The sequence below is a fragment of the Physeter macrocephalus genome, chromosome 2 (genome assembly GCF_002837175.3).
Source record: "Physeter macrocephalus isolate SW-GA chromosome 2, ASM283717v5, whole genome shotgun sequence".
NCBI classification, from domain to species: Eukaryota; Metazoa; Chordata; class Mammalia; order Artiodactyla; family Physeteridae; genus Physeter; species Physeter macrocephalus.
Window position 1 is genome coordinate 136416441 of NC_041215.1, and position 15969 is coordinate 136432409.

Sequence of the window (15969 nt, forward strand, 5' to 3'; positions counted from 1 at the left end):
GGTTCCCCTCTTGGCCTCTGCTGACACTGTGGGTGATGGAGAGAATGCCCCCCCGGAACCACAGGGGTGTGGGGTGGCAGGGTGGTTACCTTGTTACCACTGGGCAATGGTGAAAGTCTTGGCTCTGCACTAGACCTCCCCTGACACTGAGGAGCAGGGGGAGGAGGTCTAGTGCAGAGGATGTGTGTGGAGGATGTGTGTGTGCTGATTTCCTTTAGACTAAGTCTATAGCATAGCTCATCAGCCGTCTCAGGGGAAGCCCTAAACCCAGGGTCGCCTTGTCACTGATACTTCAAAGCACCTTAGATTTCAAGCATTATCTTAATCTTCATAGCAAATGAAATGAAAAACAAAAGCAATAGCTTTACAGAGCCAGGATGTCAAGCAGAGACTGCTGGGGGCTGGTCACAGTGTCTGAGCCCTGTATGGTCTTCATGTTGAAGGAGATGAACACAGCTGCCCTAAAGCGAGTCTTCCTATGGACAGAGAACCTGCAGGAAGGGCTTTGGGGCTGTGCGTCTGGGGCCAACTGGGACTCCAGTCTTGGGAAGGTCATCTACGCTCTGGGTCCTGCTTTCCTCATTTGTAGATCAGGAGGAGGGGCTGTCTCTGTTGAACGACTCTAAGCGTCTTTGGCGTTCCCCGTTCTTGTCTGTGATGGCAAAAATCAGAATTAGGGAAGGCTCACAGAAGTGGGGAAATTGAATTTACTCTGGCAATTAGAACATGGGGAGTTTGGGAGATTGACTCCAGTTTTCACGAGTAACGGAACAGCATGAAATCGTGGGGGTCAGCACTTCACAGGGTCACTGCACATGTCTGGTTTGACTCTAGAAACAGTTAGCATTTTCCCCCAAAGGCCCTTAAAGTCTAAATCGGCATGTCATCCAGCTGTGACACTGTCCTGTCACGGGGCATCTTGGGGATGGGAGGTGGCCTGGGTAGGGCTTGTACCTGGCCCTCCGGGCTGGGCCCTGACTCTGTCCTGCACAGGCGCAGAGAGGATGCAGCGTTCCCGAGGGGTTTCACAGACCCAGAGCCGGTGCCCAGCAGTCAGAGCCTCTCGGGCAACCCTCTCCTCTTTCTAGCATGACAATAGTCCGGGAAAGAAAGTGCCTCATCGATGGAAGAAGAAAGTGCAAATTGGTGTTTGGACGGAAGGAGGGTTTTCACATACTTTGGGCAGAGGAGCCTTTGTGTCCTTTCCCCTAAATGAGAAAGTTAAGAGACAAAGAGCCATCCGTGGGAAGCAGGAGTGAGTGCTGCCCTGATGAAAGAGACGGGGCGCTGAGGAGGGCCAGTCACCCGCCTGTCCCGGGGGGGAGATGTGCGGGGACGGGCCCGATGCCACCCGGCTTCCCAGGGTGGCTGTGCTGCCGCAGCCGGAGCCGGTCTGTTTGGGGTGTTTGTGGCCACAGTCCTTCACTGAACTCAGCAGGTACATTGTACCTAGTGCAGAGCTGCGGCTTCTAGATCCCCAGGACATCCGGCCCCCAGGGTACCTGTCCTCTGCTGGAGGGGCTCTGAGTAGACACTATGCAGGCTTTTCCTTCTGGCAAGAAGAAAGAGTTTCTCAGTAATCAGTCACCCCTCCCCGCGCCCCAGTTCGTCAGAGCCTCTCCAGGGCTGAATCACTCTGGCCGGGGAGCGAGGTGTGGGGAGGGGAGGGGCCTGGCGGACGGGCCAAGCAGAGTTGGGCCCGTGTACAGAGAAAAACCCTGAAGAATGGCAGCCTTAGCTCCATCGTCCTCTCCGTTTAACCCAGACCTCAGCCAGGGTTCCAGCAAGTTGAAGGGGGCTTTTATGCTGAGTTTTATTGTTCAGATATTGGTCCTTTAATATGTAATCTGGCCTGATGTAGGGCTGAGAAAATGCCTTGTCTCATTTCACCCTTGACATTTTTATTGCAGGGAATTTTCAAATCTGTGGGAAAGACTGTTCAGGCTGCTTCCTTGGGAAGTATTTAAAGGGAGACAGGTCAGCTACTGAATGCAGGGAAGGAGGAGAACAGTGGGGAGAAAGAGAAAGAAAAAGAGAGAAAGAAAGGCATTTAAGAGTGAGGAACCCCTATCACAGCATTTTACTTCTCTGCTTGTTCTTAGTAGCATAATTTTCCAGGTAAGATGTACTTTCCTGATAGGCTTTTTCCCTCCATTAATCAGACGTGAACTGACCCTGCTGTTTCTTCAGCGGGAGGGAACTGTCCCCAGCTCTGTGACCTTGGCCATTTTGCTTCAGTTCCCTGGGCCTGTGTCTCTTCTTGAGCACGCGTGTTGTCCACAGCTTAGGCTTATTTTAGAGCTTAAATGAACCCGAACAAGGGATGCTGAGGAAAGGAGCACTGTTTAATCAGGCATGCGTTAGAGCCCTGCGTTTGTGTGTGTGTGTGTGTGTGTGTGTGTGTGTGTGTGTGTGTGTGTGAGGGGGCTCCCCGCACGACGCTTAATCAGGCATGCGTTAGAGCCCTGCGTTTGTGTGTGTGTGTGTGTGTGTGTGTGTGTGTGTGTGTGTGTGTGTGTGTGAAAGGGCTCCCCGCACGACGCTGCACCTTGCAGAAATCTGAGGTTAGGGAGGAGTTTGTTAGGAGAGGAGTGTGAAATAAAATTCATCTTTTCTGGCAAGGCAAGAAACATTTAAACATCAAAAATCTTCTCTGCCTTTTGGTCTCACTTCTCCCCCACTGTGCTCTGTGTGTCTGCATTATGCATGGACCAGACCTCCTCCCTTGGCACGAATACCCACTCAGCCACAGGGAGGAGCATTCTCCCAGCATCAGCAAGACAGCTCCTTAAAAGATAACACTCCTTCTTGATCTTATGGGGTCAGATGGCCCACCAGGATGACACTTAGATCTGGATTATGTAAACTGTCAACGATACGTCATTCGAAGTACAGCCCTCTGTCTCAAAAAACATATGTAACTGTGCCTTGACTTCCAGTGGGTGGAACAGTTCTCAGAGCTTTTTGAGATGCTCTTCCCAGGTTATAATTCTCAAATTTGGCTCAAATAAAAATTTTCAGTTCTTTTTTCGGTACGCGGGCCTCTCACTGTTGTGGCCTCTCCCGTTGCGGGGCACAGGCTCCGGACGCGCAGGCCCAGCGGCCACGGCTCACGGGCCCAGCCGCTCCGCGGCGTGTGGGATCCTCCCGGACTGGGGCACGAACCCGCGTCCCCTGCATCGGCAGGCGGACTCTCAACCACTGCGCCACGAGGGAAGCCCACCAGTTCTTTCTTAGATCGGCTGATTAATTCTTCGTCGACAGGGGTCCGGTCTGAGCACGGAGGGAGCGGGGAGCTTGTGCAGAGGCCCGGGCTGGAAGGGCACCCAGCGACCTTGTTCCTCCCTCCTTCCAGCCTGCTGCCTGCCTCCCCTCAGCCCCTCCAGTTGCAGGTGGAGACCATGGAGCACCTGCTGGGCCAGGGTAGCACTCTGATCCTCATCCCAAGAGCCTTGAGAAGCCACTTAATGGCTGAAGCAGGGAAAGTCGCAAGGGGCCTTGCGTTTTGAAAAGAGCACACTGGCTGTGGGAGCCAGCCTTGACGGCCAGGGCAGGACGCTTTGGCTCTTTCCCGAGGCCAGCTTTGATCCTGGCGGCCTGGACTGCCGTGGTGGTTGGCGGGAGGGTGGTGGAGGATGGAGAGAAGTGAGCAGGTCTTAGGATTGCTAAGGAGGTAGGAGCTTCTGATCTTGGTGGCTGATTGGATAATGATGAGGAAGAGGAAGGTACCCCCTAGATTTCTGCTGTATGCAGCCAGGTAGAGTCTTGTTATTCACTGAGATGGAAGCAACCAGACGAGGTTGGGTCTTGGAAATATCGAATTTGAGGTACCTTTGAGACGTTCCAGTGAAAAATGTGGGCTAGGTTACTTGGAAGCACTGATACGGAGCTCAGCTGAAGCCTGGCCCTGCCTTTTCACCCTTTCTTGTATCCACACCAGTTACCAGGCAGCATTCCAGTTCCTCCCTTGAGAGGCAGAGTAGACTTTCCCAACCCTTGATGGTAGGCTCAGGTCTCTTTGAATTATCACCCCCCTCCAATCTTTCTCAACCCCTCAGCCTCCTCCAGCTATACCCACCTTACCCTTCTCCTCCCATGCATGGTTCAACTCCTCCAAGTTTGCTGCCCCTCTTTGAGGCTCTTCAAATACAGTTCCTGAAGAACAGCTCCTTGGGCGTACAGTTCCTTTCCATCTTTGGATCCATGAAAATTAAGAGAAATTTACCTGCTTCCTATACCTAACATGCAATGGTCAGATAGGCATAAGATCACCTACCACTGTAGATATTCCTCTTATTTAAAAAAAATAAATTTATTTGTTTTATTTATTTTTATTTTTGGCTGTGTTGTGTCTTCGTTGCTGTGCGTGAACTTGCTTTAGTTGTGGCGAGTGGGGGCTACTCTTCATTGCGGTGCATGGGCTTCTCATAGAGGTGGCTTCTCTTGTCGCAGAGCGCGGGCTCTAGGCATGCGGGCTTCAGTAGTTGTGGCGTGTGGGCCCAGTAGTTGTGGCTCGTGGGCTCTAGAGTGCAGGCTCAGTAGTTGTGGCGCACAGGCTTAGTTGCTCCGCAGCATGTGGGATCTTCCCAGACCAGGGCTTGAACCCGTGTCCCCTGCATTGGCAGGCAGATTCTTGATCACTGCGCCACCACGGAAGCCCCAGTATTTCTCTTTAAAAATGGGGAAATGGAAGGCATAAAGGAGTCCCTGGTCCATAGCAATTCTAACGTCCAGTTGGACACAAGTTGCAGTTCCCTGATTAGGTTTCAAGGCCTGGAAATGATTCTTCGTAGTGTTTGGCCTCTTGATTCCACCCTCTGAGTCATCCTTCCTTTTTTGTGAAGGATTATGCATGCTTGCAGTGGAGTGGTTTTCACGGCCTTATACCTGCCAGTAGAATTTTTGGGGTCAAACTGGCTCCTTTAATTTAGGGCTACCTCTGTCCCTTTCAGTTTAGGCTGGCAGTGTTTTTTCTAATTTAATTGTGTTCAGTTTAGGCTGGCAGTGATTTTTCTAATTTAATTTTGGGTTACATGTGAATCTCATTGGGGTTTACCCCATTAGACAGAAGCTACATTCACACATCTCTTCTAGATAAGCCTCTAAGCTTTGTTTCTCTTCCTTCTTTGGGTTTAGTTTGCTGTTCTTCGTAAATTTCTTGAAATGGAGACTTTGATAATTTATTTTTAGCCTTTCTTTTCTTTTATGTGCACTTAAAGTTATAAAATTTCCCTCTGAGTATGGCTTTAGCTTTAGTCTCATAAATTTTGTTGTTATATTTTCATTTGCATTAATTTCAAAATATTTCTAATTTCCATTATTAATTCTTTTTGACTCATAGGTTATTTAAAAGAGTATTGGAATTAAAAAATTTTCCCCAATGGTAGCTTAATTCCACTGTAGTCAGAAAGCAGAGAATATGATCTGTATGTTTTTAATTCTTTGCAATTGGTGAGATTTCAACATGTTGATCAAATCTTCTGTATATTTATTGATATTTCTGGCTTCTTATTCTATCCATTCTATCCATAGATGTTTGTTAAAATAATCCATTTTGATTGCAGTTGCATCTGTTTTTACTTCTATTTGTGTAGATATTTGCTTTATACATTTTAAGCCTATATTATTAGGTGCATGACAGTTGGAATTGTCATGTCTCCTTGGTGGATTGACGCTTTTATTATTATAAAATATCTCTTTATTAATGCTTATTGCTTTTGAACTTAATTTGATAGAAGTATAACATCACTGACGTTTCTTTGATTAGTGTTTGCATGGTATATCTTTTTAAAAAATGCTTTTACTTTCACATTCTCTGTATCCTTATGTTTTAGGTGTGTCTCTTATAAGTGTCATAGAGTTGAACTTTGTATTTTTATCCAATCTGATGATTTGTCTTTTAATTGGTATATTTAAATTTACATTGTAATTACTGATATATCTGGGCTTAAATCTACCTACCACCTTGTTATTTTTCCTTTGTTCACATGTCAAATGTTCCTTGTTCCAAATTTCTCTCAAATGATTTTCTGTATTTTTCACCTACATATTTCTTTCTGTATTTAACTTCTACTGACTTGTCTTTTAATTCTCTAATTCTCTCTTCAGCTGTGTATGATCTGCTTTTAAAGTCATATACAGTTGAAGAGTACAGGTTTGAATTGCACAGGTCCACTTACACACTAATCTTTTTTTCACTAAATATTTATAATAGTACTACACGATCTGTGGTTGGTTGGCTCCTTGGATGTGGAACCATGGATACGGAGGGCTGACTGTAAAGTTACCTAAGTGTTTATTTAGCCTGATGAATTGTCACACACATACACCTATATCTATATCTATCTCCATATCCAAACAGTTATCACCTGTATCAGGACATTTAAAGTGCTTAACACCCCAAACTCTCCCTTATGTCCCTTGCATTTGATATTTCCCTCAAAGACAGCCAATTTTTTGACCTCTGTCATCATGGCATAGTTTCATCTATTTATGCATTTCCTATAAATGGATCCCATAGTATGTACTGTCTTGTATCTGACATGTTTACTCAACATTGTGTCTGAGATACATCATGCTTTTTTGTGTAGTAATAGTTTGTTTTTAAAAAATTACTATGTAGCAATTCATTATATGAATATACTACATTTTATTCTACTGTTGACAGACACTTGAATTTTTTCACAATATTATTCTCTTGTGACTTTTTTCTCTTGGTCCCATGTCCAGTGTGTCTAGTAATTTTTGAATGAATGTTGGACATTTTGATCATAAATTGTTGTGGCTCTGAATGATGTTATCGTCCTCCAGAGAGAGTTTACTTTTGCTTATGACAGGCAGTTAAATTTGGGGCAGACTAATTTAATACAATCGGGTAATAAGCTGATTTGAGGCAATTTTCAGTTTTTGTAAAGTGAAGTATGTTGCTGGATCATCCATATTCATGGGTGACGCTCCTCCGTGCCTCCTGAACTCCAGTTACTCCACAGCATAGTGAGAGTGCCCAAAGCTCTCCTTGGCTTTTCAGACTCTCAACTTTTGTTTTCTCCAGGGCTGGTCAGCCTCTGGGGTACTGTCTGCAAATTAGCAATCACTTTGGGGAGATAAGTGATGCAGTGTTGGGCTCACTTCTGAGCATTTCCGCGGTCTCCTGAGTCCTCAGGTTTTGGCTGACTTGGTAGCCTTGAACCTCAGGGTTTTTTTCCCCTTATCCCTGTAAGGCTGATGAAACTCTGCTTAACTTCTCTCACTCGTAGTACCCACTTTCTGCTTGACTTTTTTTTTTTCATGAGGCAGAAAATATTTCACGTTAGGCAACAGTTCCTTCAGATGCAAGAAGCACATTGTGAAACGATACTTATAAATGAAACGCAACCATTTAATCTTACTACTCTATAATGAATTCCTCACACTAGAGTAATTTGCTGTAAAAATAAATATACATTTTCCAAATGCTTTCTCTGCTCTAGACAGGTCTAAAATGGACTTATAATCAGAGAGCCTCTGTCTTGCCTGTTCTGATCGACAAAGCCATCTAATTTTTTGTTCAAATGACCTGTGGAACTTCTGGATACCAATCCTTTGAAGATTCAAAGTAGGCTCTCCGGTTTTTCATCAGGGAGCTGCACTTTAAATAAGGGAAAAAAACACTCTCAGAAACCACTGTGGAAATCAGAAAGTGCACAGAGCACTTGGCACTGGGCAGGATCTGGTACTGGGTTGCCGTGTCTTCCCTAAGCGCTGCTCTATGTTCAGGTGATGTGTCTGTTCCTGCTCTCCCCTCAAGGTCACTGAGTACACATACGTGTCACGGGGCAGGGGAGAGACAGAGAGACTCTAGCTATAGGAGTCAAGGGTACCTGTCAGGAGGCCAATAAACAGAACCTAGGAAAAACTCATCTAAAAGCAACATGCAGGTTTTGGTCTCAGGGGTCTTCAGTACTATTTGGGGGTGGACTGTTGCTTTCTTCTGGAGGATTCATTTGAATGGGCCGTGGTAGTGTTCCTTGACAGGGAACATCTGGCATTCTGCAGGAGATAAATCTTTGTCATGTGGCTCCGTTCTGGACATTACACAATGTCACGTGTCTCTTGTTCTGGCCACTAATGCCAATATAAATGTCCCAGACACTGTGACAACACAAAAGCACCCCCCCACCATTTCCAAACACGTGGTTCTCTGACAGGTGGTCCCCGTCTGTCAGAGAACCACGCCAGGTCCTTGCACGCCCATTGACCCTGGGGGAGCTAACAGTACCATTAACCTGGGAAAACTAAGTGCTGGGTTAAGAGTTCAGCTAAGTTACTCCACGGTATTACTGCGTCAGGGTCCGTTTTGTTTGGCCAAGCAGCCCGCGTGGGCCTTAAACTGACATTGGCTCTTTCATGCAAGCAGTGCTGTGTGGAGCAGCCCGCAGGATCAGGTGCAGATGTAAGTTCCTGAAAGGACCCCTCAACGGCCCTTGTGAACAAGTGTCCACCTGCCTCCCAGGGCCTTCCCCGTGGTGGCCCTTAGGTAAGACCCCCGTGGAGCTCACCAAAGCCCCATTTTGGTTTGAAGTGAAAAATCCGGCCTTAGTCTGGGAACCTCAAAGCATTCCACCCACAGACCCCAATAAAGAAAGGCTCGTGCCCAGGTCCTGCCTTGACCTCCCCACGTGGCCCCTCCAGGTGTGCAGGTACTTCCTCCAGGACCTGTGAGTCATAAACTTCTCTATCTCAATTTCTCTTGTGGTGTTTTGCTTAACATCTGGCACCCTGGGGGTTTACTTAGCAAATGTGAATGTAACAAAATCATAACGTGTTTGGTAACTGTGGGATAGGAGGGGTCAGAGCTTTGTCCCTAAAGACTGTGTTTTTAAAGTTCTCTGCTCTGTATGAAATAAGGCAGGACAGTGCCTGAAAAGCAGCTTGTTCTCTCAGAGAGGTTTGTGCGTTCTTGTTTTGAACGTTGTGCCCGGGAGATCCTAAATTAAGATGGAGAAGGCTGTGGGGACATCTGTGGGTATTAATGTCACCTCTTTATGATAACGGAGACAGTGGAAAAGAATCAGGCCAAGCTTGGCTGGGCAGCTCAACAGGAACCTGATGTTCTGCCAGCAGCATTATTGAGTCTGAAAGACACGGAGGGCAGGAAGGTCATCTTGATACATGTCAGGGAGTTGTTTTGTTGGGAGTCGCAGGATAAGATGCATCTCTTGATCCTGCTTACTGCTTCCTGGGCCGGCATCACGCGCACGTTTTTGGAGGGAGTTTTGTCTGAGAGCAGCTGGGTGGAGCCAAGATGATGGGCAACAAAAATGATTCCATCGATCAAGTCCTCAGGGTCACAAGGTCCGGGAACTTCGACGTAGGTTGGGAACGAAGCCAAGCTTTTTCTTGACTCTTTATTTGTGGAGGCTTCCGTGGGGTCACTGAGATGAAGGGATGTGCTCGAAGACTGCGCCCATGGGTGAGGACCTGCTGGGAGACGGGGAATCTCCATCCACCGGCCTCTGGTCGCCACAATCCCTGGTGGGACTAATGTCCTGGCGCGTGACCCAGATGGGCTCTCTGGGCTCGTCGGGGGTATAAGGCGAACGTATGGCCCTGGTTTTCACCTCCTCGGTGGCCAGCGAGATGGCATCCCTCTTCTCCTTGCCGTACCGCCGCACTGCCTCTCTGCCAGCAGCCGCCTGCTGCCCCCTTGGCGCCTGCGGCCTGGGGCTGCCTGGGCGGCCCCCGCCTGGGGTGGGAGCGCGCTCCACGTCCCGCTCGGCCTCGGGCGTGTTGTCGGCCGCCTCGTCGAGGCTCTGCGAGCTCGTGCTCTGCTTGACCTCGGCCACGATCTGGTCGATGTCCTCCTCTCGCTCGTAGCTGTCCGCGCGCGGGTAGGGCGTGAGCTCGGCCTCCTTCTCGGGGCTGTCGGACTCGCCGTCCGAGCACTTGCTTCTGCTTGACTTTTAGCCCTCTTAAGTCCATGCTGCTTAGGAATTTCCAAATACCTGGAGGCTGGAAGCAGCACTTAATGTCAGGCTCATCTCAGTCAGTTCCCTTCTTCTTGGGATCGTTGTGTTTTATCCAGTTTTCCTTGTTATTTTGGCAGCGAGTCTGGTCTGATACAACCTATTCTGTCATGCCAGAAGCAGATTGATGAAACAATGCCAGACCGCTTGTTTTATTAGCAGCTTGCATTTTATCAGATGGTTTTAAAATTAGATTTTCATTGTTGTCCTGTGAAGTAGTAGAGCTATTGTCCCTACTTTACAGATGGGGGACACTGAGGCTTAGAGGGGTAAAGTGGTGGATGGAGTTTCCATAGCTAACACGTGGTGGACCATCTTCTTTAAGCCTAACTCAACACTGAAAGCCGCTTGCCCTCTACCTGACACCATCTAACGGAATCCAAACTGTGCTCAGGGATCAGGAAACAGCAGTAACTGAAGAAGAGGACCTGGTGGACGGTGGTTCAGTCGCTGAGTTAAAAAGAAGGCACTCACTGAAACATGAGTGAAACGCTCTGTAAGCAAACACCACGTGGCTGCAGTTATTTCACTCTCAGTGACTGGGAAGTCCTGGCGGCAAATTAACCTGCTCCGCATGCAGTGAGCGGGTTCCTCACCACCTCCTCTGAGCGGAGGAGCTGAGAAGCAGGGCCGCAGACGCCAGCCCTCGTTGAACAGAGGTTCGGGGACCGTGGGGCGCCCTCTGGGGGTGGGCTGCTTCGGGGATGCCCCTTCAGATGCCGCGGGCAGCACCGTGGGGAGAGATGGTGGGCAGGCCGACTTCACGGGCTGAATGCCACGTGGGGCACCTTTCCTGAGAGAAGCGCCAACACCTCCCCGCAGGTGACGGAGTTGAGGCGCTGGGAGGCTGTGGCACCTGAGACACAGAGCCTGGGCCCTTCTCCCGTGCCTGGCTCCCTCTTGGGGAGGGCAGCAAAGGGGAGGGGTCCCCTTCACCGTCACTGGGCCTCCGAGGGGCAGTGGCCCTCCTTAGCTGGCTGCTCCCGTGTGGCGTGAAGAACAGTCTAGAGGACCTGGAAGCTGACGTGGCCTGGCCCCCGGGGAGTGCTTGGGGAAAGCACGGGAGAATGGCGGATGGCTCGTGTCTGGTGTGAGCGCTCGGCGGAACCCAGGCTCCTCTGACATCTCCCGACTTTGCCGAGCGAGGGATAGTCATCTCAGGGCAGGTGGCATCAGGCCCTCTGGTCGCCACACCTCACCTGGAGATCCCTCAACTCCGGGCTTCCTGAATCTGTGTGCGATCCCCCAGGGCCCCCCCCCAGCCCCCTGGGCGCGTGGTCCCGAGGCCCCCAGGGGTCCCGTGAGGGAGGCTGGGCTGGCCTGTCCCTCTCGGACACTCACTCTTCACACCCCTGTGGCGGGCACTCGCTCCCTGCCCGGGCGCCAGGAAGCCCGGGTTTCCCGTGTCGGTCCAGGGGCCACACTTCCCAGCCTCACTGGAGGTTCCCCGGAGCCCCTCAGGAGCCGACCACACCTCCTTCCTCGGACCCCGGCCTCCTGGGAAGGGTGTGCCGCGCTCCGGCGTCTTTCAGCGCCTCCAGGTGCCCTTCCTCCCCGGTGCTGCGCCCTCTTAGGTAGAGACGTGCCATCGACCTCCGTCTCCTCGGGTTACTTCTTGTCATGGACTGAATTGTCTGCCCCCAGATTCGTATGTTGGGGCTCTAACCACCAGTGTATTGGGGAGGTGGAGGCTCTAGGAAGGTGATCGAGGCCGAACGAGGTCGTCAGAAGGGGAGGAGATGCCGGAGACCTCTCTCTGCACACAGAAGAAAGGCCGTCGGAACCCAGGCAGCAGGCGGCCTTCTCTGTGCCGGGAGGAGAGGCCTCACCAGAAGCCACCCCCGATGGCACCTTGATCTTGGGATTCCGGCCTCAGAACAGTGAGAAGTCAATTTCTGTGGTTGAAGCCACCCCTCCTGCGGCGCTTGGCTATAGCAGCCCGAGCTGACTGGCACGCCTCTCGTTTATCACTGACGGAGCCCGAAAAGAGAGCTCCTCCTCCCGACCCGTATGGGGGAGGCTTTCGCGGTTTCTGACAAACGTGCTTTATCTCATGAGGCACATCAAGCCCACTGACTACAACGTCCCCCAGGGTGGCCGGAGGGAGGCAGAGCTTCAGCTGTCACGCCTGCACGTGCACACCGCGCCCCCCATCCCCCGTACGCCGCACCCCACACTCGCACACGTGTCCTACCCCACGTGTGTATTCCCTCAGCTGTGGCTTTTGGTGTGTGTGTTGGGGATGCAGTTATGACTCCTGACTGGGACTCAGCTTCCATGCTCGGAATCCCAGCTGCGGGCACTGGACGGCGGGGCAGCCTTCGTCGCGGGCACCGCTGCCGGCACCTGGACTCGGTCGCTCACCTTTCTCGGTGCGGGACGCGCTCGCCGCCGCACGCCTTGGCAGAGCTGAGGGAGACGATTCCTTCCCGGCCTGGGGCTGTTTGTCCTTCCTTTGTTCGGTCGGTACTGTGCCGGGTTGAGCTGCACCCGCCAAAGGGTGTGTTGAAGTCTCCGCCCGGGACCTGTGAACGCGGCCTCAGTCCCAAGTCGGGTCTCTGTCGATGGAAATCAGTTCGCATGCGGGCGCGCTGGAGCGGGGAGGCCCTGAAGCCAACGACGGGTGCCCTTCAAGGAAGAAGGAGCGGGAGGTTTGGGTGAAGACGCGCGGAGGGGACTCCGCGCGGAGGACAGCGGGGAGAACGCAGGCAGAGGCTGGCTCGGTGCCGCTGCAGGAGACGCCGAGGCTGCTGGAAGCCAGGGAGCCCGGGGAGACGCCTGGAGCGGACTCCCCGCGGGGCCTCCTGCAGGAGCCAGCTCTGCGATGCGGTGACTTTGGACTTCTGGCCTCCTGACCGGTGAGAGAATACATTTCTGTTGTTTTCAGCCGCCAGTCTTTGGTCGTCGTCAAGGCAGCTCCAGGAGATGGCAGTTCCGTGAACATCTCCTGAGCCCCCGCTAAGAAGCAGCCACTGTTCCAGGTGCGGGGCGAATAGGACGGACTGGGTCCTGCCCTCCTGGGACTTTCAGCTGGTGACTCGAAAAGAGGTAACGAGGTGACACATGGAAGTGGTTGTTCCGTGGGCCCCAGAGGAGGGGCTCTACTAGGTGACACGGGGACTCTGGCTAGTGGCTGGTGTGTCCTGGAGCCTATGGACCTCAAGAGGAGAGGGTTCGTCCAGAATGATCCGGACCCGTGGGGGTGGGGAGGGCAGGCAGATGGTGGTGAAAGGGCGTGGTTCAAGGTTCAAGTTTAACGATAGCATCCTGGACAAGGTCTGCACCAGCCTTCCAGTGGCATGGGCTCCCAGGTGCCCCGGAGGGGCCCCCAGCCTTGCCTCCCCGACCTGCGACCCACACATTCCGGCGTCTTTCCAAAAGTTGCTTCTGATTAGCCTCCTTTCTGGCCTCCGAGGCCTCAGGCCTGAGGTGGCGTCCACGTTCCCTTAACGTGTTTAGAGTTTATTCCAAAGCAGGGAGGCCGCCCTTGCCCTTTGATCAGACTTTGAGCGTGCAGTCGCGTTCTGGCAGTCTCCAGTTTCACAGACTCCTCCTCCTTCCCGTCTGCCCCCTCCCCGCAGGCCCGTGGTCCCTGCCCCCACCCCACCCCCGGGGTCCCACACCCTCACAAAGGCCAGGACGGAGGGAGGGAGGGAGGGAGGGCCGAGACTGGGCCCACGTGGCTCGTGTCACAGGCCTCACTGGGCCCTGGTGACTGTGCGAAGTTACTCATCATTTTCAAGGGAACATTAATTTCCCCTCCCACTGACTCCCCCTTGGCAAGGCCTGTACCCCAGAGGCAGCTTTCGGAACTATTCTGCTTCCCCTCGAAGGAAAAAGGCACCAATGGCCAGCAGCATTTTATAGACCGACTTTGGAAGCGGAATTCCTCTGCCCCGGGGTTGCCGCCCATTGGAGCGTCCAGACCTCCTCCCTGGCGGCTCGGGTTGGATGGATGGATGGATGGATGGATGGGAATCGTGCAGGTGCTGAGCACGGGGCCTCTGCTCCTCCGCGGTGCCAGGAGGCCTGCGGATCAGGCAGGAACAAAGGAAGGAATGACGGATGGATGGGGAAGAAGGAGACTTCCCTTCCAAGTGTTGACCCTGGCTTTGGGGCTGAGCGGCTGGGCGGTCGCCGATTTGAAGCCCCTCCACCGCGTTCTCACGCCTGATGCTGTGCTTTGAAGTTCCCCAATGTCTCAAACCCTCGAGCTGCCCCTGCAGGTTTACAAAAACGTACTGTCCTGTGGGTGCGAATCGGAAGAGATGTGTGGGCGGCTCGCGGAGCTGTGCTCTCTGGACAGTGGCAGGTGGGCCGGCTGAACCCTCCAGAAAAAGAATGACCCGCGGGAGGGCGCCTGCCCGGCGTCTGTCTTGGGTCGTGGCCTCAAGCAAGCGGCCGGGAGGTAGAAGGTCCTCCTGACTCCATGGTGGCCGGTCGCCCGCCCTGCTCCCAGGCCCCGTGTCTGAGCCCCGGCCTGCCTCACCGGCAGTACACTTGAGCTCTCTTTCTTTGGGGCAGATTTTCCCCGAATTTTCTTTTTTTAACTTTTTATTTTATATCGAAGTATAGTTGATTAACAGTGTAGTGATAGCTCCAGGTGCGCCGCGGAGTGAGCCAGTTACACGTGTACACGCGTCTATTCTTCTTTCCCGAATTTTCTGCTTCCTCCTCCCTCCGCAGCCACTGGCCCGACTATTCGTGGCTGGACAGGCATCAGTGGGTCCCAGGCTCTGCTCTGGGCTCCGGGCACGTGGCAGGGCCCTCAGGCTGGTAGGGACCCTCAGATGGGAAGTGTGCCCCCGTGTCTGGTGTCCGTGTGGTTCCTTCTCCCTCAGGGCTGGCAGCTGGCAGACGAGAGCCCCTTGGGTCTGTCAGCCTGTCCTGCGCTTACATCTCGCCTGGATGAGTCCTCATCTTGTGTCTGTCTGAGGAAGAGAGGCCGCCTTCGCCCCCAGGACCCACCCCCGCTACCAGCCGCCTCAGGCCTCCCCGTGGAATCTGCGGGGCCAGGGCACAAGTCAAGGGCGCTTTGGGCCACTAGCCACGAGCCCACCAGAGTGGAGGAGGTCCCACCTCCCTGAGCTCTTAGACCCCCGGGGCCCTTCCCACCATCCCTCCCCCATCGCTGATCTGCCCACTGAAGATCCTTGGCGCATCCTGGCATGTTTATTCATCTGCACCTCTTGGAAGCTGGCTTTCTGTGGGGGGGTGTGAGTCACCCTATTTGATAAGACAAAAGTGGTTTTGAAGAAACGCAAGTCGCTGAATAGAAAAAATTGAACGTGACTTAAGTGCTCCTGGAGCTGTGGTCCTCAACTGCAGGGGACAGTGGCCGTGGCAGGAGGCGGTTTTGGTGACCACACCTAGGGGGTCGCATCCCGTGGGCGGGGGCCAGCACTCTGCTCAGTGTCCTGCAGTGTACAAGACAGCCTCCCAACACAGATTGACGCGGCCCCAGACGACAGTAGCGTCGCTGTGGGGAAGCCTGGTCTGGAGCAAGGTGCTTTGGCTCTTGTGGGATGTGTTTGCTTTTCTTCTCGATTTCTCTCTCCAGGGCAGGCTGAAGCCGCCAGGATCTCACCGGTTAGGACTGCACGCCCACGCTAGGGAGGGCACACGCCTTTTTGGGCCCCGCCACGCCCCCCATGCTGACCCTCCACCGAGACGCTCGGATGGGGTTCAGAGCCTTCCTCCAGGGAGCAGCGCTTTTGGAGGTACAGGGGGTGGAATCCTTGTGTTCTCTTTTCTCTTTGGAATTGTTCCTCTCTCGGGGAGCCCCGAGCTGCCGGCATGGATCATGGGTGGACAGGCCTGGCCTTCCACTCCGCTCCCCTGGCTCCCAGAAGGGCCTGGGACGGACCACCTGGGGGAGATCCACTCTCGGCATATGTGTTAACCACGTTTACTAGCTTCTCTATCTGATGTTTTGATATCTGGGGCCTTGTTGACCCGGAAGAGG

The 15969-nt window shown here is 52.6% G+C and overlaps 1 long non-coding RNA gene across 11 annotated transcripts in view; it reads left to right on the forward strand.

The window, feature by feature from the left end:
• LOC114484772 (uncharacterized) overlaps window positions 1-15969 on the forward strand; it is a 151986-nt gene that overhangs the window by 14383 nt on the left and 121634 nt on the right. For 9 of the 11 annotated variants that reach the window (XR_008619427.1, XR_003678048.2, XR_008619429.1 and 6 more), the window contains 2 exons: window positions 12892-13052; window positions 15565-15724. The exons of 1 other annotated variant lie outside the window; for it this stretch is intronic. This is a non-coding gene — a long non-coding RNA (uncharacterized lncRNA). The remainder of the gene's footprint in view (window positions 1-12891; window positions 13053-15564; window positions 15725-15969) is intronic. One more of the 11 variants, XR_003678053.2, reaches the window with a different exon arrangement.